The sequence below is a fragment of the Toxotes jaculatrix genome, chromosome 10, assembly GCF_017976425.1.
Source record: "Toxotes jaculatrix isolate fToxJac2 chromosome 10, fToxJac2.pri, whole genome shotgun sequence".
Lineage (NCBI taxonomy): Eukaryota > Metazoa > Chordata > Actinopteri > Toxotidae > Toxotes > Toxotes jaculatrix.
In genome coordinates, this window is record NC_054403.1 from 25,686,472 (window position 1) to 25,709,336 (window position 22,865).

Below are 22,865 nucleotides of genomic sequence, written 5' to 3' on the forward strand. Positions count from 1 at the left end.
AGGAGCTGCTTGAATTCAATAATCAGCTTTTCCTCGATTTTGACTGAAGTACTTTAACATGGAAGTAGTTGGAGCAGAAAAACTGTTATACTTCAGTTTCCTGGGGGAATCAAACAAGTACGATTGTCTCTCACACGTCAGAGGACAGTTGAATGAAGTTGATTCATTCTCAACTTCTGTGCTTCATATTGGGATTGGGATTGTGTGTGAACAGGTGGTAAGTGTTTGGGACAAACAGTGTATAGTCTTTTGTAAACTGGCTATGCATAAAACCATTATTTTATTACTTTGTTAATTATTTATATGAAAAAGTTGGAGACATTAATATTTTAAAGACTTTTTTTCAGTCAAGAAATAAATGAGGCTAAGCCTGAGACGCATAGAGTGAAAAAAAAAACACAGTTATATGAAACTAATATAATTAAGCAACTTCTTTTGTTTCTTCTACAAGACAACAGCTGTTCAAGTGCTGCTGCACAGTGGCCAACAGCAGAGGGCTGGTGTTGTGTGCTGGGCAGCTCCCTGTGAATTGAGTTTAATTACACGAATGTACAGCAGGGCTATAAAAAGGCTGAATAGAGCACACTCAGCAAGGAAAAAGAATAATAACAGTTTGTAATAATGTTTAATGCAGAGCAGCCAGCATGAAGGAAACAAATGTATTTAATGTGTTAATGTGCTCTTCTTCCATTTATTCCCCATTGGTTTAGAGGAGCAGCTCAGTACAACACCGGCAGTTTCTCCCCCATGCTGCTACTGTAAATAAGAGCTCTGCTTTAAAGGGGCTTTATATGATCTGTGTGTTTTATAAAACCAGCAGGAGTCACAACAGCATCAAGCAGAACATCTCCCCCTACTTGAGTAAGGTGATGATTTTGTATTTCCTTTACATAACATGTAGGTTTGTAGTGTATGTGATCAGATTGATCAAGCTAATGTACGTACTGGTTTTCCAGTGAAAAGGATGATATGGTCCCTATGGTCTATATAGGTGCAGGTTCAATAGATGGAACGAAAAGATGAAAAGCACCTCTGCTAACATGCACAAACTGTTTCACTGGTCGCATAAACTTGGAGAAAGGGACATTTATAGCTGCTTCCAGACGCTAAATCAGATAACACAGATGCTTCTGCTGCAGCAGTAAATAAATCAGTTTCACTGCCAGTTTTATTTTTTAAAATATCTGTAAATGCAGATGTTTGCTGCTGTAAGCACTGCTTGTTTATAATGTTATCATCTCTAAAAACAAAGTATTGTATTATCTGCACCTCTGTGGTATTATTTCTTTCTGTATATGGTAAAGTGTTGTAGTATTGTATACTATTAGTATGAACCATGAACCTTGGGCACTGCTCATTACTACTTTATTACTTTAAAATGAAAATATCACAGCTCACAGATAGTGGGTGATAGATATGAATGTGTGCATACACACATGAAGACACGCTAAGCGATCACCACTGCACACGGACCCCATCCAGGACCGTGAATGCAAATTGAGGCCATTTGTTAGCATTCCCATCACACGGAGGAGCTGGATAATTAGCGGCTATAATTCACAAACAATGATCTGGGCTCCAGCTGCACGTGATGGCCTCTAGGCACCGGGAAGGGCAGGATGGATGGCCCTGTTCCGCGGCTCGACACAGTCAACAGCACCCATGGGTGAAGTCCAAAAGCCCCTTGTGACAGATTCACTTTGTTAGGAAGTGGCAGCAAGTTAGAGCCTCACAGTCCCATGAATGGGTCGTTACTCATCAGGTAAGGGGTGGTCACTAATTAATATGCTGGAACATTAATCATTGAGTAATGAAGTGCAGTTTCTGTGTTAAATGAATGGAGACAACATTAGCCACTGAAATGATGCAAGACTTCCAAACATAAACCAATGACTGCAGTAAAATTTAAGTTGTTGTATCGTAGCACGCACACTGTCACTCTAAAGGTGATTTCAATTATCCTGTCCAAGCAGAGCTCAGCTCAGATTAAAGTTGGGTGAAGCTCAACTGAAAACTCAGTGTGCTGAGAATATGAGGTGTAAATTAGTTGCACCTTAACAGGTGAAACAAAGCCACAGAGTGAGTGAGGTGTCAATCATGCAGAGTCTGTCCACACCCACACAGTCCTGAGAAGAGCTCCAATCACACCATGTGAAAACACCTGAGTGGGTGGATGCTGAGTGTGTAGGAGCTTTAAAATAAGCTTTTCTTCTCCTCAGAAGCTTTTCATACAAACAAGAAGTGTGGCTTTGAATTATTTTGTATATTACATCACAGTTATCCACAAGGCTAAACGTCTTTTTTATTACGAGTGTCAGTTTCATATGAAATGTTGAGCTTGGAAAACCATGTCTGTCTTTTATTAATTACCATTACAGTACATATACTTTATCAGCACCATGAGTTATGATTTTTTTTCTTTTGATATAAAAGTCTGAAAGTGAAGAAATATTTGACATTAGCTTTATTCATCTTGTTGACTGCAGAGAGGGTGTTTGAACAACGATGTCAGTGTTGAGCTGCCTAATTCAATTAAGATGTTATCACTTATTCATAGTCAATTAAATCGGCGAACCCTTAAAGCCACCTTCACCGGAATGCAAGCAGCATGAGACACCTTTCAGCGCAGCACATCAGAGAAGGGTTGGACAGAGGGACAGAGACTGACCCATGCAGGACAGCTGAGATCAGGTCAGACCACATGAGTGTACCTGTTCTGATCCCAGGTTGAACCAGGCTGTGTGACTGTCTCATTATGTCTCAGATCTTCCAAGACAAATGAAATAAAAACTCTGAGTCAGGGGTTATCAGCTACACGCCAACGAAAGGCCCAAAGTCTGTGGATTTTCTTTCCAACCACATTCTGCATCCACTGAACTCATCAGTAAAACCACCTGCTGAGATGATCAGTTGGAATGAAAACCTGCAGACTGTTGACTCTCCATGGATTGTGGTTGGCCAGTGTGATCTAAATGAAAAACAAAAAAATCGCAAGTTCTCAGGAAGAAGTGTTTGAGCCCAGGAGTCCATATGCTGATTGATTCTCACTGAATTTCTGTCCAACCACAGTGAAGAGCAGGAAGTGCTTCACGCTGAATTCAAGAGTGATGAGTATGTATTAATATAAAAGAGCTTTGACTGTCTTGGTAATAAAAACTTAATCTTGGAGTAGAGTTGAACAGAGTTCGAGCGACTGTGGTTTGGTTTCATTTTTTTGAGATGTTTCCTGTCACACAGTTTCTCCTTTCAGTTGCTGCACAGCCGTCAAGTGACCTGATTCATGTGATTCTCCCAAATATTTGCAGTCGCTGTTCAGAAGCCGTTCAGTGTGTCAGGCGTTCCCAGCGCCAGCGGCTTAGACAGAACATCGTCTTCTGTAAGTTTAACCACTTGACACTGAAAACTCAGCTGAAATATTGAGCAGCAGTTTTCTTGTATTTCCAACTTGTGCACAGACAGAAAAAGTTAAAGTTAGAACAGAGGAGGTCTGTCGGGATTGAAGCGGAGTGTTGCGGAGCTGTTGAAATGTAAGCGCTCTGTTTTAACACTTTGAACTGGTGCACTGCCTTGTTTGGAGGTAAAGAGAAAAAGAATAAACAGATATGCGCTCATAGTAGAGGCTTTGCCTCACGTCTCGGAATAAGTTCACTGACAGGCTGCTTTATTTAGAAACAAACACCGACGTCTGCCCTCCCGAAAGCCTCCGTTTCCCAAAGAAAGCCCAGATGTAATATATGCTGATGAGCTAATGCACTTCTTCCAGCTCTGATGACTTTTCAGAACTATTTCAGCTTCTTATTTGTATGAATCCCCCTAAACCACTTTAATAACTTCAAACAATGCTCCCTCATTTCCAATTCTTTTTTTGGATTTTAAACCATTATGAATGTACTGTTTTGTCCGCTTCAAGAATTAGTCAAACGTTACAAAGCTGTCAGCGGCAGAGATTTGGAACATGCAGGAGGCTGATTCGCTGAGTCGCAGCACTCACAACAGCTATGAATCATTAAAGGGATGTTTTCGCTTTGATGTTCATCTGCGACAGTTTGATGACTCGCCCTGCACATCTCCCACAGGGACGGAGAAACTCTTCCCATCCAGATGTGGCTGTAACCTGCCACCATGACCTGCCGCTTTCATGTGCTTGTAGCCAACAGATCAGGACATCACCACAGTTTGGGTTTCATTCCCTAATGTGGTGCCAGCGTCTGACCGGCTCTGAGCTGATGCAAATGAAGACATAAATGCTGAAGCATAAAATAAAGGAGGCTCCTCTTCAAATTTAACACAAATCAAAATTCATTAAATATTTTACAACTCTAGATTTAAAGGATAATTGTAGTGGAAGAAGCCATGTGTCCCAGGTCTTTGTGTCAACATGTCTAATACTTGAGTGGATCCAAGCTGCTTCTCTATCAGCTCTATTACATGCTCCATTAAAAGCATCACAGGAGAAAAATTTGTCTTTTGAGGCGAGACAGAGAGTGCAAACAGTGCTGCTGTTGTTGGTGCTCTGACTCTACTCGCACTGGTCTTGGACTGTTGATAAAATTTTGCCCCTGCCTTCGTTGAGACATTCATTCTTTTAATTTAAAAATCACTGGATGATTAGAAGTGCAGTTGCATCAGTTAAGAATCGAAGCTTTTACTTCTACTTTCGAGGTCGCAGGAAGCACGAAGTTCACTCATTCAAAATTTTATAGCACATTTCCCTTATTAAAGGTGAAGATAAGCTCTAGCACCAATTTGAATTTTGCTAGTAACTGTTTTCGAAATGACCTTAAAGCTGTTTTCACCCAGTTGCACTCTTCTGTGTTTTCCCAGTGAAAGGCATTTTTTTAATGAAGAGGACTAAAGCGGCTGCCAAAAAAACTAAGACTGTTAAATGCCATTTTGGAGGGTTGTTCATTCAACACCACTTGGCCAAGGTAAGCATGAGACAATAGGCCTGGCACACAGACACAAACACACACACACACACACACACACACACACACACACACACACACACACACACACACACACACACACACACACACACACAGTGGTTTAGTTCTGCTGAAGAAATGTCACATGGGATGTATTTTCAAACAGAAATTATCTGCTGTTATCTACAGTGCTAGAACTGAGGCATTGACCTTTGACCTTTGGTTTACATTCCTGCTTGAATTGCATTTTTCATACCCACAGGATGAGCGGGAAACCACAGAGGTGGACTTCTCCTGCATTTGGAGTTGTAATTCAAATCAGTGTTATTGACCCAGTGAGGCAAATCGATATTCTCAGGGGTGCTAATAACGAGAAATAAAAATCCTCCACGCCAAGTGAGTGGTTCCTGTGTACTGCTCACATCCTGCTCTCCAAATCACAGATATGCAGCTTTGCAGAGCGCTTGATATTTACAGTTTTTCTGATGCTTTAATTGTCACTATTATTAACCATGAACTCACTTTATTTATTTTTCTGTTGTGCAGGACAGAGTCAGAAAAAAAAGGCATGTTAAAACTGTTTCCTATAGTAAACTAAAGTAAACCAAGAAAATAAAGTTGAAGTCAGAGGTTTCTTAATGCCGTGCTTCCATCATTTCACACAACACAATGCAAATTTAATCATGGTGAATGTACAGCCTAATTCCACATTACTGAGAATTACACTGCGTTGCTGTTATGGAGCTTACTTGAGAGATTAAATTTTGGTTCTCTGTCAGTTCTACTTAAATTTGCTAAAAAAAAACCCTGCAGCAACAACTGCCGTTCCAATGGAGAATGGAATAGTAATGGATGATTTACACAATGTCTTCCAGGAGCACAGAAAAGCTGTTGTTCACGCTGGTCTAAAAGGCTGAAATATCCTCCCAAATTGTGAAAACGAATTTCGATTGTGCTTCGTGTTTTTCATAAACTCAGAGGTGTAGGAATAAGAACTGCTGCCATGATCCAAATAAGGCATATCCCTTGTGAAATTCCTTCCAGTCAGTGTTCAGAGGTAAATCTTAAAGATGCCTCCCTGTAGCTGTAAACATGTAAAACTGACAGAAATGCGTAATGCAGGGTTTCCTCAAGGTAACACACAAACATACTGTAACTTTTCAGGCATCTGGCTCTTTTACAACGGAGTCAAAGACCCTAACAACCTCGCTCTGTTTTCTTTTCTTTAGAGGTCGTACATGAGCCTTTTCAAAAACACATCAGTGACTGTTTTTATTATATTTGCTTTTTTATGTGAGGAATCTTTAGGATCTGTGTCCAGAGTGGGATCTAACTGCATCCAACATGGCTGTGGTGCTTTGATTTCATGGCAGCCGCCATTTTATAAGGGAAAATATCAATTATTCCCCTCAGGGTGGAGCTCTCATTTACAGTGAATAAATCATATAAGCTGGTGACATCCCTGGGTCTTAATCCTGAAATTCATCATTCCAGTGATGAGAGACGCAGGTGCATCATGGCTGCTGTATTCCTCCTTCTTATTCATTGGCGCTGCACGTGTCCATGAGCTGGCCACCAGAAAAAAATCCAGCAGAACGAAATGGAGAAATTAAACAGTAAAAAAAGAAAAAAGGGGGTTTAACGTGGCACTGTGCCCTGCTGTGACAGTTCAATCGGAAAGCGTTTTGGAACGAGCCTCTGATGGGTTACACAGCCTCCGTGTTTATCTATCCCTTTGTAAATGTCATAGACAAAGCAGAAATGCCAGGCTTTTGTGTTTTTCTGGCTGTCGTGTGTCCTGCAGCAGAACAAAAGGTGATATTTCCATAAACACGGTGCCGATGTCCATCACACATGTGACTTGGCAGCATCGAGCCTCATGCAGGAAGGACAACGTGTCCCAGGAAAAACAAAGGCTTCGTGGATTTGTTCTGGTTTAAAGGCAGATCTGTGCCACTTAACAAACAAGGGAAATCTGTCAACACGTGTTACACAATATGTTTTCTACGCATCTGTTATAATATACTGTATGGGCTTTTCCCTCCCTCTCTACTGAATGCTCACTTATTACTGCAGTAAACAAACAGCTCTGTGCACTTTCTTTGGAAATATTTGAGTCTTAAAGGGTTTGTTCACCCTGGAGCTGAGAGTTTTTATTAAATGCTTGTTTATTAAATCAGTGTGAACAAAAAAAAATTATACACAATTGCCTGAAAAGGAAGACAAATATGGATTCCTCATGTTGCCAAAAGTCAATTTTTTCCTTAGAAATAAGGAAATATGGCATTTCAAGAACTTGCGCCCCTGTTTCCTATTATTAAATCAGTCCTGCTTGGTGATAGGACAAAATAGTCTCTAATTTAGTCAGAAGGTGGACTGTGTAACCAACGGAGGCTGCTAATAATGTCTCTTATTTTAGGACACAGGGACAGCAGAAAGAAGGTGGGAGCTAGAATGAAGAACTGGCACCACCGAGCTGTGGTAGATTATCACATGACAACATAACGTTTGATCAGTTTGGATTAAAGCCTGAAGGCCTGTGGTGTAAACGTGGCCAGAGAGTCCCTGGATAAATTCCTCCCTTGACGAAATGTATGTAAGGTTTTTAGTACAAGGCTACTTGTCTGTCTCAGGTTGATGACTCCACGAACAAGCACACGTTCCCAGGAAGCCAGCTGAAGTGCTTTGAGCTTTGGAGAACAGACGGTTCACCAGATGATACAGACTTTTACAACCTTTTACAGTTCTGACTGAATCGATTTTCCACAGCCAATGTATGAGAGGCCACCTTGGAGGAAAGTGCTCTTGTTGGAAATATTTCCCTACATCATTCAATTTTCTTACAAGGTCCAAATGAGTCCATCAGAGGGAAGAACCAGACAAGTTCTATCGTTCCAACTGAGCGAGGTGGGGACATCGCTGAAATGTTTCCGTGTTTTTTCTAATTCTGAGCAGTGTGGAATTGAGCAGATTAATAAAATAATAATTCGCACTGGTTTCACTAGAAAGCACAGCGCTAAATGTTTCAGAACCCTTCCAACAGTTTTGGAAAAATCAGTTATATTAATTTGTCTCAGCTGGCAGAAGTCTACAAATTATAGAAATGCTTTAGTTTCTGGAAGGTTTCCAGTTGGCTGGAGGGTTTCAGCAAGTTAGGAACAAAGAGGGAAAATGGGAACAGAACAGAGCCCCGTTAATATAAACTGGGGCTCAAGTAGGGAATGAGGGACTGGAGAGCAGGGACAAGCAGGGTCAGGTTATTGGTGAAGAGGGGAAACTCTCTGAGGGAGGACAGGTGGCAACTAACAAGGACTGAGTTTTTACCATGACGGATGATATGGGGACATTGGACAGCTTTTTAACTGAGTGGATAATATGTGTGTTTATAGGGAAAGGAGGCAAAAGACCCTGAACTGCAGTTGACAGTGTTTGTGTTGGAAACTGCAGTGCTTTCAACATTGTTTAGCAGTAAACATTGGTCTGATTACAGCTGCACAGTGAACTGATGACAGTGATAGATACAGTCTATAGGTGCCGTTCAATTACATGCAGCTCCACTGAATATTTACGTGTAGAGCCTGAGGAGTCAACATGTTACTTAGATCGCATGTGTACATGTGTGTAGGTGCCAGTGCGCGCACGCATTCGTTTAATTTAGGCTTTCGGTTGTTGGAATGACAGCAGGAAATTGATTTCTGCCGTGTAATAGTAAAGAGAAGAAGCTTATTAGAGATACATCTATGTGCTGTATGAGAAACTGCCATGTAAGCAGGCTGCCAAAGGGCCTGGCACATGTAAACACGCTGCAGATATTTTCTCAAATGAACGGTATGTGTCAGTCGCATGGGTCATTTTGGAAGGTGTTGTTTCACGGTTTGGATGCATCGTTTGTGGAGCAGCATTACTGAACACAAATACACCCCTCGAATCAGATCAGTTCACTAAATCTAAAACTTCTTCCTAAAACATTTGTGAACGCTTACAAGTAATAATCATGGTAATTTTTCCACACGCTATCTGAAGTCTCACTTGACATGAATGTTTGATAATCAGCTCCTTTGTTTCCCACTGAGAATCATCAGATTTCACACTATTCTGTTTCAATATTGACTCTCTATGTTCCTCAAAATTAAGCAGAGCAATTACTCACTTTCTCGTAGATACCTGCCGACAGACTGTGTGATAGCTGATGATACTTTACAAACTTAAGACTTTACAGTTTAGTCAGTCTTTGTATTGTGCAGCAACGAGAAAGGTATCGCTATCTCACAGTCAAGCTTTGAATTTCAACAGGTGAAGAAACCTCCAATCAGTGAGGTTTTTTCGTCAGCGCTTACCTTGTTTCACCTGCACAGTTGGATTAAACTGAACTGAAAAGCCCAAACATGGCAGCAGTTCCTCTCTTCAGCCAATATCCCACATGGCTAGAAAGTCAAAAGTTCAAATGCTTCAGTGAAACCCGGCGTGTCTTTCATCTTCCTCTTCCAGCTCTGTCCTTGAAGTGAAGATGGCGGGCTTTTTCTTTTGGAAAGCCCTGAGGCAGCCAGCCTCATATCTTTGATGTTATTCTCTCTGTCTCACATGGAGAGTTCAGAGAAAATGGCCGCACAATTGACAGCTGAGATATGTGGACAGACAAGTCAAGAGTCCTGTCAGCAGGATGAGACTGCATTTAAGAACCGAAATGGACCTTTGAGTGTGTCATACAGTGTCTCCCTCTTCCCTTGTGTCTCTGCTGCGCTGCCCCCCCCTCCCCACACTTGTTTCTTGTTTGTCCCCTGTTTGTGGGTTTTTCCTGTCTGTGTGTGTCCACTGGGCGTGGTCGACCTAGTTTTCTGCTTCCTGCCAGATCTCCTGCTCACCTGTTTCAAATCACCTAATCAACCACCTCCTCAGACAGCAGTATAAAGACACCGGCTCTTCACTCGGTTCTTTTCCAGATCATCAGCTCACTTCTGTGGTAGCATGCAGCTGATGTGTTTTTGAAAATTTTCCCACCTAGATTTTTTAAATTTATTTATTTATTTATTTTTCAATTCCTTGAGCTTATACCAGTCTGTGTTCTGTCTCTGATTCACCTGCACCTACGTGACTGAATTATGGGGAAACAAACAGGGCTAACTTCAACTGCGCTTACAATGTCTCCATTTAACTTGTTTATTTTAAAAGTGCTTTGTTGGAGTCAAAGTTTCAAAAACAACGTTGCTAAAGCATCAAATGCGATTCAACCATATTCACAGCAAACAACAAGTAAAAAAACACATCAAAATTTATACCGTCCCTCAGGTTGTGGTATGTTGATGTGTATTGGGCAGAAACATGCCTGTTTTATAAAAATGCATTTCTTTTTTTTTCTGCTATACTTTCTTGAGTTGTAAAAAGAGTTATTCCCGGGGTTCTGAGGGGCTCAGAGGGTCACTGTGATTGAAATGAACTACTTTCAAAGGCAGAGTGAGAGAGTGGCTGCATCCTGGCAGCATGACACTGCCTCCCTGATCTCTGTTCAAGAGCTCTGTGTCTTTGTTGCCTCACCACAATGAATTCTTAAAATTTGAATAATACATAGACACTTTTGGATGCTCTCTCTTCTCACAGCCTCGTCTCCTGGACACTGTGTTTATGTACAGATAAACTGCAACAGCAAATTTGCTGTTGGGCTCCAGTTTCCATCTTTACCTTTTTATCAGAAATTCATTTTACAGTCAGGTGAAACGCAGAACACACACACACACAGATTTCAACATAAGATAAATAAAATATAACACTATTCCCACTACCCAAGCCTACACTTTATATCAAATGACAGCATGACATAAAACATCCGGCCGTCATCATTCAACCCAGCAACATCACCATGTCCCACTGAGGGAGGTGAGTTGCCACAGAGTGACTGTGGAAACAGATTTTCATGATGATGATGAATAAATAGGAAATACACAAACACACACACACACACTCTTCCTATTCATCACATTGTGTTGATTCCTCAGTGAATTCAGAACCAAAAACAGCCGATCAATCATGTCCTCATTCAGCTGAAGTCTCCTGAGAAACCTGCTGGTTTGCAGCCGATCTCACGCCCTCATTTTAGAACAGACTTATCCCTGTGTGTGTGTGTGTGTGTGTGTGCGTGGCTAAAAAATATGGCAACACAAGCAAAATGAATGTGTGCCTTTACTAAGTAAGTGAATAAGTTGTGTGTGTGTGTTTGTGTGTAAAAGTCAGATTGTCCTCAGTCTTTTGTCTGTGATAATGAGCCATTTTGTTCCCAGTGTTTTTTGTCATCACTCATCCATCAGCTGTGTCTCTGTTCAGCTCCCAGCAATTCATCATTATGAAGAAATCCTGTCTAATAATTCATATTTGGAATCATTTCCATCAAACACAGACGATGATTATTGATTCATGGGCGTTTACGTTAAAAACATCACACACTCTTTGTGGTCGTTTCTTGAGACTTAATCCCAAAATCTCTTTTCTTGTAAATGTGTTTATTAATTTAAGATGGCGAGTCCTGTTGTTTCCACAGATTAGTGGCAGAACGGACAGACCTGTGTGATTTCAGTTAATTTATAACATAATAGACTTTGTGATGAATGAGGTCTCCATGTGTAAATGCATGGCACCACAATGTCTGTTCCTCTGAAGCTCCCTCTCTGCACTGTTATCTCTTTGTAGGGGTAGACTGTTTTTCATTCAGGGTTTCCTCAATGTATAATGAATGTATTCCCCCCGAACAATCACTTTTATCTGTATACACACGCTCAGCTCAGACAGCATACCCCACTCGCTGTTCTTCTTCTGCTGTTTCTGCTTTTTGCTGCTGTTACATTTACTCTTTCTCCTCCTACCCTGCCTCTTTTTTTTTCCTCTGCAGAGGGGAAGCTGCAAAAGCAGCCATGGCTTCAAAGACAAAATTCAGTCTTAAAGGAAAAAAAAAAAAAAAAAAAGAACACAGTGCTCTTTAGTCAGGGGAAAATAAAATGAAAATAAATGTGACTAAGTATCAACAAAAGCTGTTGCAGCCTATCACTGTTCAACTGTGTGGTTCTAGAAATGTTCTCACCAGCTGCGACTGTTATCACTTTAAACTGTTGTATTGGGTCCAAACAGAGGACTTTAAAAAAGTAAAACCTTATCTCAAAAAGTTGACTCATGCAATGAAAAAGAAAAGGCCTTTGAAATGGTTTTCTTTTCATCTTGGATCACTGTGTAATGAATGAAAGACTTGTTTGGGCCCAAAAACTGAAATAAAGAGTCAAAAAGCTAAAAAATGGAGATGTATAGCAGCTCTGTCAAGGACTGACAGGACACAGCAAACATAGACGCATGCTCAAACACCAAACAACGCATGGCAAGTGGTGCTAAATGGGTAGAGCGTTGTGCAATAACAGCATTTGACATGCTGCAGGACTCGGGTGCTCGACTGGGGGAAATGGCTTCGACGGCGTACAGAATGTGGAGGTGCCTCGCTGGTAATCCCTGCGGGAATTGGGGCCATTATGGAGATGTGGTCGGTAGCGCCCTTGGCCGGCTCTGCAACGTGGCGAGTGACCTCTAAGCACAGGCAAGGCAATTAACGGCAAATGAAATCCATGGGAGAGAGCTGATTGGATTATTTTGGTTGCCTCTGCGGGTAGGGTAAAATGAGGAGGGAGATACGGCTTAGGGAGCTGTATAGCACATAGAGGGGAGCCTATTTTTGCCCCAATTACTGCACTGTGGCTGTCTGTGTCTTTTACTAGACAGACGGGAGGGAGTGCTCCATGATATAGCTCTCAGGGTAAGCACAGACTGGTTGTTGCTCTGGCTCAGTAAGCTTTGGACCACTGCAACATCAAACCAAACATCAGACTTCAAAGGTCTGTGTCGTCATCAGAGAAAATTCCCTACCAGGTGTTCTCGCTCCCTGAAAGGCCCAGACACACAGTAAACAGTCTCTTTGTCATCTGTGTGCCCTGTCATGCCCTCACCCAGACACCTCCTTCAAAACAAAGCAAAAATAAAAAAATAAAAAAGCCTAAAATTTAATATACTCCACGGTTTGGATGCAAAAAGCGGCTCTGCATGCAGACACCACCCTATACTAGCTGCTCTTGTGACACTGGCAGAATGATCAGGGTCAACACTTACAGCCTCCCTCCTGTTCTCCATCTGTAGCCTTTGGCTCACAGTTTCCCCTTACTTAGTTTAAAGAGTTCATCTACTGAATATGTCCTTTTAGTTAGAGGTACGTCTTCGGGCCATTTATTCAAAGCCCACCATACTTCAAAAGCATGCATGTATGGTATATTCTTTACTTGGACAAACCTATTTGCATAGGTTCCTATGTATTTATGTAGCATCTGATTCCTGTATAGCAGCATGTTTTGCATTATATTAGACTGGGAGTGGTTTTCAGTAAGCAGAGAGGTCAGACATGTAGGCAGTGAATCATTTATCATTTGAATGCTGATGTAACTGGGTGTATTTGTCTTTTTTTTTTTTTTTTTTTTTCCAGTGGTTCAAATCTAAGCACATTTGTTCAGATGTGTGGAACCAGAAAGCCGTGCAGAGCTTAATGCAAGGAATGCTTTGTCCCTGGAATGGCACATTGTATTCTATGTGCTGACCACTATATTTAACATGGACTGTGGTATCTCTGTACTGCTCTGTCATTTGCATCATGAATGTTCAGAATGCCAATTCTGTTGAGGGAGAATGACAAGCTAATGAAGGGACACCATGATTCACTCAGGCAACATTTGTGAGAATGTCTTGATTACAAGATATTTGCAGCCATCCGAATAAACCACGAGTAGTATTTTTAAATCAGGGAACACTTTGGTGAGCAGCTGTCCTCAGCGAGTGAGCCTCCATTGCTTTACTTTCTGTGTTCATACAGGAGCTGCTGACACGGGGGGGCTCATCTCTCCCTCCATCGGCCCAGATCTCTATTATACTGGTCCAGAGTTTCAAACTGGTGTTGCTTCAGTCACAAGTCATTTTCTGTTACCTACAGCTGACGGCTGACCTTTGAGTCAGTCGGGAGCAGTGTGACTATTCCTGTAGAGATCTCTCTGGAGATATCCTTAGTGACAGTAGTCATCAAAACTGGACAAAGTACAGGCAGAGAAGAATCCCAGAGTGAAGACGAAAAAAAAGAACAGGACTGACAAAAAAAATCTGTGAAAATGGGCTGCGTTTCTGTTTCTGTTTTATTAATTCATGAGAATTTTTTTTTCCCACTCACATGCCACATTTCGGGGCAGTCTAATTATTCTGAAAATAACAATACATGTCAAGGTCAGCTAAGACATGACATGTATGATATAAGACCGAAGACCAGGTAAAATAAAAAGCTGTGGGTTAAATTCCTGGCAGCGGTGCCTCAGGTTTTCCAATGAAAACACAACTGGGAGTGTTCGCAGGAGTCCAGTAAGGGATTTTGCCCAGAGGGGAGTTTGATCTCTCTCCTTACTACCTCCAGACCAGCAGCATGAGCTGGCAATGGACAAAGGCCAAAAACACAATGAAGAAAAACAAAAATTCTCAGAGGGTCAGATCAAAGGTTCGAGAGAACAAGAGAAGCATTTTTACAATGTGCACAGAAAGGTTGCAGCAGTGTGAATCACCCCTCCACAGCCAGTTTCCTTCTTGAAAGACTGAACTTGTTAAGTCGAAGGAGGAGAGTTTAAGCGCATGCATCAGGGCTGTAATTATGTTTCTACAACCCATCAGCGCTCTGCATATTGCCCGGGGAAGTAGGTGTGAGACACTGATGAAGGACAGCCCCTCCCCAGTCACTTGTTCTCTGCATAAATTTGCATGTGGAACTTCTCTTAAAGGCGCTACGAGTGAGAACTGTCCAACAATTCAAACTTTGGTATTTTTCAGGGTAGGCACTGGCTGCTGCCTCACTGTAAATGTTTGATTTGAATTTGATTGTATATATTACAAACCTCAGATGCAAACACGACCTTTGCTTTGTATTTATTGAAAAAAAACAAAACAAAAAAAAAACAATACCCTGAACAACAAGCTTCTCATATTGTGCAGCAGCGCGTGCAGGAACATCCTCTCCTATTCAAACACACCCTCTGGATAAACACACACTGAGTGCAAACCCAGTTTAGTCTGACTAAGCTGCCAAGTTTTTCATTAGTGAATTTAACCATGTTGTTTTATTTATTTTAGTACTGGAAATACATACTTTATTGTCCAGGCTGAAGTGATTTTGGGCCGGGACAGAAAGTGTCATTCATCAGTTTTTCTTGTGAATGGCAGCAGATACTGACAAATTTCAGTAAACGTTAATATAGAGTGATGCAAATTCCATCCATCCATTTTCTATACCACTTAATCCGTCAGGGTTGCAGGGAGCTGGAGCCTATTCCAGCTGACTATGGGCGAGTGGCGGGGTACACCCTGGACTGGTCGCCAGTCAATCGCAGGGCTATGCAATTTCTTGCTCTGCTAAAATTTGTGTTAGATGCTCTTTGACCCTGACAGACTTATGTTGTTATTGTCAGTGTTAAAGGTCTATACCATGCTGGATAAAAGCTGAAAATGCCCTCAGGTCTTTTGGTTTGTTGCTGGGAAAGAAGACTCTACAAAAGAGGGGAAAAATGCCTAATGGGTTCAGAACTAAAGTCCATTTGGCCTCTGCCCAAATGTAGACATCAGTTCAATGATTCTTAGACCACTTCCATTTTAAACTTAAACAGAGAGCATCAGCCTGTTTAGCTCAGCTTTTCTCACTGCAAACATTTTAAGAAGTGCATTAATCAAATCCATTCTCCAAATTTGGGGATTTTGGATTAATCTATAAAACCGAAGGCATTAGTGTCCCTTCACGAGTGGAGAAAACATCTCTACTTTTTAAGATAAATAAACCGTCACTGGACACTGGATTATCTAAAACATGTATTGTGACAAAGAAAACACTTAAAAAAAAAACTTAAAAAAAAAAACACATTTTGAATTTTCATTCAGTTAGTTTGAGTGTTAGCCACTTTCAGAAAGTATTTGAAGAAGTCAGAGTGTGTGTGTTAGAGGGATTAGGGCTCAATCGATTAAAGTAAACAGATACATGAATTTTAATGTGGATTTACAGCACTGTACTGCTATATTCTACTGGGATTCATGTTTCTGAGATGAAGTTAAGTGGTGCTGTTTTATATTGTAGAGCTGTGATTGCTCTAGGGACTAAAACATTTACATGAATATAGGAACACAGAAAAACACTGCATTGTTTTGGACCCAATCAATGAGAGACCAATTAAGCTTTGCCTGCAATATTGGTTGAAATCAAACTTGTAATGAAATATGGTGTGATTGGAATGAAAATATTACTGCAGTAATTTAGGATTTTCATTTCACCATTCAATTAATGGAATTTTATTTGTGAACACATTACAGAAAATTGCAATATAAATAACTTCTGAATTAGGTAGAGAGAGCGAGGGGGGGAGGAGAGAGAGAGAAAAAAATAAAAGTATAATGATTCCACTTCAACAATTCAGTTAACTTTATTGGTAAATGCATCCGATGCGAAATGAAGCTTTGTGCTGACGTGGTTTGTTTGCATCAGATGAATTGATTAGTTTTGTTTGCCAACTCCCACGCTGGTTTATTGATGTCAGGAAATTAAAATAATGTGATTAAGAGACCAAACTAATTTACATCTGAAAGTTTAAATGCTGACGTTTCATTTCTAACTGTAATCCATTACGCTGCACTGTTTTAACCACTTACTGTAAATGAATGATTGGTCCCAATTTGTTTTATAATGTCATATGTTTTTGTTTGTTTTTATTCAGGAAAGTACATTTTGACACTGACATTTCATCTAATGTACGGTAATTACTGAGTATCTCATTGATCAATAACCGTATTAACCCCATAATATATCATGGTTATTTGGTTCCATGGACAACAGAAGCATTGTGACCCCCAGCCCTTCTTTCTGGATACCAGAAACAAAGCCTCTTGTATTCCAAGTCAACTGCTATAAGACTTGCTTGGCCCCTGCAGGGTGAAAATAACTACTGGGCGATTCTGAGTCACATAAAGTTCATTTCCATCATTGACTGTGATTTCTGCTTCACTCCTCCTGACAACTGGATGAGAATTGAGAGGTGGAGGCCCATAAATCAATGTACCAGAGACTGTGCCCCAAGACAGTACTTTCATGGCACACTGCAGTCACAAGGCTAAATTGGCTGGATGAGGACAAAAGCACAATGACGATTCAATACTTCTCATGTAGCCTGGAGTCAAGAATAATGACGACCACACAAGCTTGTACAGAGCAAAATCCCTTCGAGTGAGTGTAAGGCAATGTTCGAGACTTTCACCTTCAAGTCACAGTGTCCACTGATGCACAGGGAACAAGACAACAAACACACAAGAGCTAATTTAAATCCTTCTGTGTATCTCGATGGCAACTTCACCAAAACAAGTGATGTATAAAAGCAGATGCAAAAGAAAATGAGTAGGACAATGTTCACTGCACCCAGAAACATGTTTCCAGGCATTCCAGGTCAAATTAAAGTTATACTTTCCTTGTTCTCGTATCTGAGCCCGAGGGCGAAGGACTACACTTCCCATTTGATTCCCAAGCTGGAAAGGTTGAAGAGCCTTTGCCTCAGGGCCAAACCGATAGGGTGATGGCAGCCCGAAGGTTAGAGCAGCTGTTGTCCTAAAGTGCTGGAGCAGCAAGACAAAAAGTCTTAGTTTCCTCAGTGCAGCTGTTCAGTAGACAGCTGTGCTAGATTTTGGTAGTGATGGCAAGCTCCCAGTCAGTTCCTTTGACAGGCACCTGATAAGCCTTCATTGCTAACAACTCCTGACATATGTTGTCATTAAAGTACACACAAAATGCTCATGTTAACAACCCTGCTGCAGTAAACAGTGTCATATGGAGATGATTCTAGCACACTTTTCTACATCCTTTTCCCCAAAACTGAGCCTGAGACACTGAATCTGGTATCTGTGAAAACTTTGGCATCTTCACTACAATTTAAAGGAAAGTTCTGCAGGTTTAACCATGGCTTGCCCTCATATCATGATTTCGCTGATAAGTCTTGACCTACAGGGATGTATGACAGAGCTGAAGAGGTTAAAATAGATGTTGTCCAATGCAGTCACTCTAAGTGACTGACGCTAATAAGCCTGTCAGTGTACCTTTATGTAGGAACCCTGCCAGGTGCAGCTATAAATTAGGGTTAAAAATAAGTCAAACTTCAGGACTGAAGACTGGTTCCATTCCCTCTCCCACTCCTCAGCTCTTCTCATCCTTATTACTCAACCATCGCTCTCACCCGGCTTTTCTGCCTTCAGGCCTTGTGATGAGAGTCGACAGGCACTGTGACCACTGATGTGGTATAGCTGCTGCCTCACTTCTTTTTTAAATGCCATGTGGAGGAAAGTGTGGTTTGACTAGCTTTCCAGAACATCTTAGGATGATACTGCTGCCCTCGGAAAGCCCACGAGTCCGTGCAGTGACTTTGTGAAAATTTGTAGCCGCCGCTCAATCAGAGCCGAGCGATCTCACCTGGAGCCCATGAGAGCTAATTCTGATTCATCTGTTTTCTCACCTCATTATTTTATACTGTCCTCTGAGGGAGAGGCGCTCGTTTTTTCTACGGCATTTTGATGGAGAGACAAATAAGAGGCAAAAACAAAGTCACGCACATCCCTGAGGCTATTCCAAGCAGGCATCCAGGAAACCGAAGGGGCAAAATGAAGAGTTCCAGGACGTCTTGGGATGTGAGGACCTGCTGCTTCAGCAGCTTCCTAACCCAGATGTCTTCTGGAAGTGTGAGCTCACATTACCCATGATTCATGGAGTTCAAGCTGACAAGAACACTATATTTTGCCAAGCGCAATTACACCGTCAGCAGTGAATTTAAGTTGGAATGTGAAGGTTTTATTTTAGAACTATCACATCAAGTTGTGGCTGTCAAATACACACAGACTGTAAAAAACAGTTTGTCTGATTAGTCGGTTTTAACAAATTATGTCCAATCCATCTTAATGAACCATTTTTGAATGAAAAACAATCATATGATTAAAATGTAGAGAAAAATGACACTGCTACTCTAAATAAAAAAAAAAATCTTGTGTCCTGGATCTTCCACTGGAAAAACAGTCGGTTGGCCCTTGAAGTTCACCCTCTTCTCTCACTACCTCATTCAAATATGCAATTAACTGGGGTTGTCATCCATGGCCAATAGTGTCAGTCAACAGTGCAGGTTTGCCACAAATAAATTAGCCCTGGTGGTACCTCTGCGGTCGCCACATCAAACATCACACAACTAATTGGACACTTGAAAGGCAACGAAAAGACAATGGTAGTTGAATGCTGTCTCTCAGAAAGTGAAAATGCATAATTGGAATGCAAAACAGAAGCCCCAGGAGAGCCATCTCCACCTGAGTGCCTTCCTGGTATATTTATTAACCTTTATCACATCAACAGATGATGAACATGAACTTCTCGGATGACCTTTCAGTGTTATCTGTTAACTATGCAGGAGGAAGTTGGGGGCAATAGAGTTCACCGGGAGCTTTAAGAACGAGAAGGTCACGAGTTGAATGTCAGAAGGTTGGAAAGTTTTCGGTTGCCTGGGTAGCAAGTGTAGATAATGGCACGTCAAATATCCTTCTGTAAACTGTTGCAGCTTTTTGGTACCAATCAAAGTGATGAGCCTCTGTGCACTCCTCTCCTCAGTGTGGATAAAAAGGCGGGAAAGATTGATGCACCTCTCTCCTTCATGTATCACTGCCTCCGATGGATGAATGAAAATCCTGCCCATCAAAAGCAAAGCTGGACAACAGAGCAGCTGCACCCGATTTTTAAATGACCGCTTTTCCTCTTCCTTTATTGCTGAGTCTTTGACGCATGAGCAACTTCTCTGTCAGTCTGGTAAAACAATTCAGACATAGTTCGCTGAATTGAAGTTCTGCTGTCGCACTAATAACTGGGCCTGACAGATTTTAGGTTAGACGTGTTCTCTTCCAAGTGGTACTGAGTCTGATGTGCTACATGTTCAAAATACCTCTGCGGTACTTATTACAGACACCAGAGAGGCACGAGAGGTGAACAGATCACATGCGTCTGACTGAATCCCACCGACTTGGTGAAAGCAAATGAGAATTTGTTGCCAACTGAAATCTGAATAACTTTTCAGATTCAAAAAGGACAGACACCAACCAAAGTCCTTTCACTATGGGAACAAAGGACTTTGGTCATTTCTCCAGTCTCAGGATTTTTGGTTCTAAAGTAACTTTACTCTGGGTAAGCTGGGTAAACAAAACCCCGAACACAGAGGATTACTGTTCGTTTTCAAATGACAGTGAAGTCAGTGTTGTTGCTGTTTCTTTTATGCACAACCATGATCATTCCTTTAACACTTGAGACCTACTTGTCTTGATTTTACAACCTGATTTAGGATCTCGCTGTCATTGTCTGGAGGCTTACAGTATATAACAATGGCTTCATCCCGTCTCTTGCTGTTCAGTTGGCAGAGGATCACTTTTTTATAAAAGAAGAGGAGGAAAAAAATATTAGAGAGTCGCCTCTGGGACCCTTCCACAATGAGGCAACATGTATTTTAAGAGCCTTGGTACATTAATTTCCCATTTTCCTCTCAATCATATCTCCCTGCCAGTGTTTGGACTGAGTGTGCTCCATAGGGAATCGATTAAATTATGCATGGGTACAAATTGATACTCTGAGCTAAAGGTGGTCCTTATCATTAATTTCTCTCCTCTTCATTATCCTGTTATGATTCAAATGAATAATTGAAAATTCAATATCGTCACTGTCACCCAAAATGTCTCTGAGCCCAGCGTCAGCCCTTCATTTTTAGGCATTATGGGATGTCACGGGTGAAGCAGCCTGAAACGAATAAGGGTTTAGAGGGTGACTCCACAGTTGTGCTTTTATCTGTCTCATTACTAATGCTCTCAAGTCTTATTTTTCATTGTCGCTGCTGCCGCCTTTATAGCAGAGTCGCTGATCAAATGATAAAATCTTGATTAAAAGAAATCCCACTGATGTTTTCAAGGCTTTTTTTTTTTTTTTTTTTTTTTTTACATGTTTGCCTTGTGAAGGTTTTCACCAGCCTCATAAAAATGTGCATACATTCCCGGCTTTTATGCTGTTAGTTCATGTCACTTTCCTTCAATTACAGTCAGAATCGTGTGCATGCATTTTACATTTATCTGCTTATTGAATTGTTGAAAATATGTGTGTAAACCAGGTAAATGTGTAGTATTTATTTGCCAAAACATTTGCTAGACACAACTTCTTTTTAAACGTAACGGTTGAGAATAATGTCCACATTACCGCTGACGCCACATCATTTCACATTCTATCTTATCCTCACATGTGAACAAGACCTTTAAATTCTTGGCAGCTATTTCCTCCCAACCAAGTACATTCCATGTTTATTGGTATAATGTTTGAAAGGGATTTTAATTTCTTCTTAAAAGGAGGAAATTCACAGTTACACAAACATGTCTTCATCACCCCATCCTGATCAAACCCACATTTGATGTGTCCTGTACAGCTGATCCTCTGATGCTGAGAGGTATCTCAGGCTACACAGAGGCTGCTGAATGGGACGGATCGATGGGAGAGGAGCAGTGGGCGTTGGTCAGCGAGGGAGTCACGAGCTGCACTGCAGCAATCCATCATTTTGGGTTCCCAAATCTCTCCCACACACACTACACATTGACATACTGGGTGATACATGGTTGCAGGGTGCTCAGGATGTTTGATTTCAGAGCAAAGCGTATGGATTTTTCTTCACAGACAGCAGCTCACGCGCCCTTTCAACCACTCTAGTGGCCTAGTAAATAATTTATTTATCATCTTTCTTGGAGCTCAAGTATAAGTAGGCCAACATGTCTGACAGTGCGGTGAAAGACCTCCTTCTGCCTGCTGGTGGTAATTCTGTGCATTAAGCTTCATAGCATTAGATATTAACTAGGTCTCTATCAGTTCCACAGTTGTGGCTTTGATGCCAGGTCTGCTCAGCGTTTTGATCTCAGAACACAGAAGCCAGCAAAAAGCTGGTTTGGCAGTAGTGTTCAGTTCAGATGGTGGATCAGGAAAAAAAAAAAAATCCCCAATGTGCAGACCCAGAAAAAACAACACTGATCACAAGCTGGAAGGTAGTCTGTCGCTCCCAGTCAGGGAAACTCCCCTCAGTCTGTCTGCTTGTTGTTGTGTAATGTAAGAGCTGTGAGGACAGACATGTCACAATTATAATTTCCATTTTCTTGTCTGGGTTTAATATTCTTTTTTCATTCTTACAAATTTTTACTTCTAATTATCTTTGAAGTGCCTTTGGCAAGTCAAACCTCCTAACTTCTGATTTAATTTCCAAACTTACATGGCCATAAAAATGGAAACCAGCTTTTCCTTCTTCCCTGAAATATAATGTACAAGTCTACTTTTTGTAATATGTGGGTTTCATTCAGTTTATAGTATTATGGGTATTATCCTAATGGCTTTAAAAGCATTCAGCACCCACTAATGCCATTATGATTGCTCTGCTCTTGTGCTATTAGTCAAGAATTATCCAGCATGGTGTGTGGATGATGAATACAATGATCTCTGCCCGGCATTTAAAAGATACAGGCTTTATCTGCTGGACTACAGACACCAGGCTACTCAGCTGATGATTTATAGCTCCACAGAAGTTATCAAAGTATTTGGGTGAAGAATCAACCGAACCTTAGCTAAAACCTGTCAAATGAATAGAAGTTATCAACCTTTGTCTTACTTGAGAAATCATTTTCAATACACTACAAAGAATCTCCATTTTGACAAGTAATTTCTATTCAAATCCAATGCAACATTTCATTATCATTTCAACAGGAATCTACTTGTTTTCAAGAAATGAGAGTCATATCTTTAAAAAAAAAAAAAAAAAGAAGCGCTGC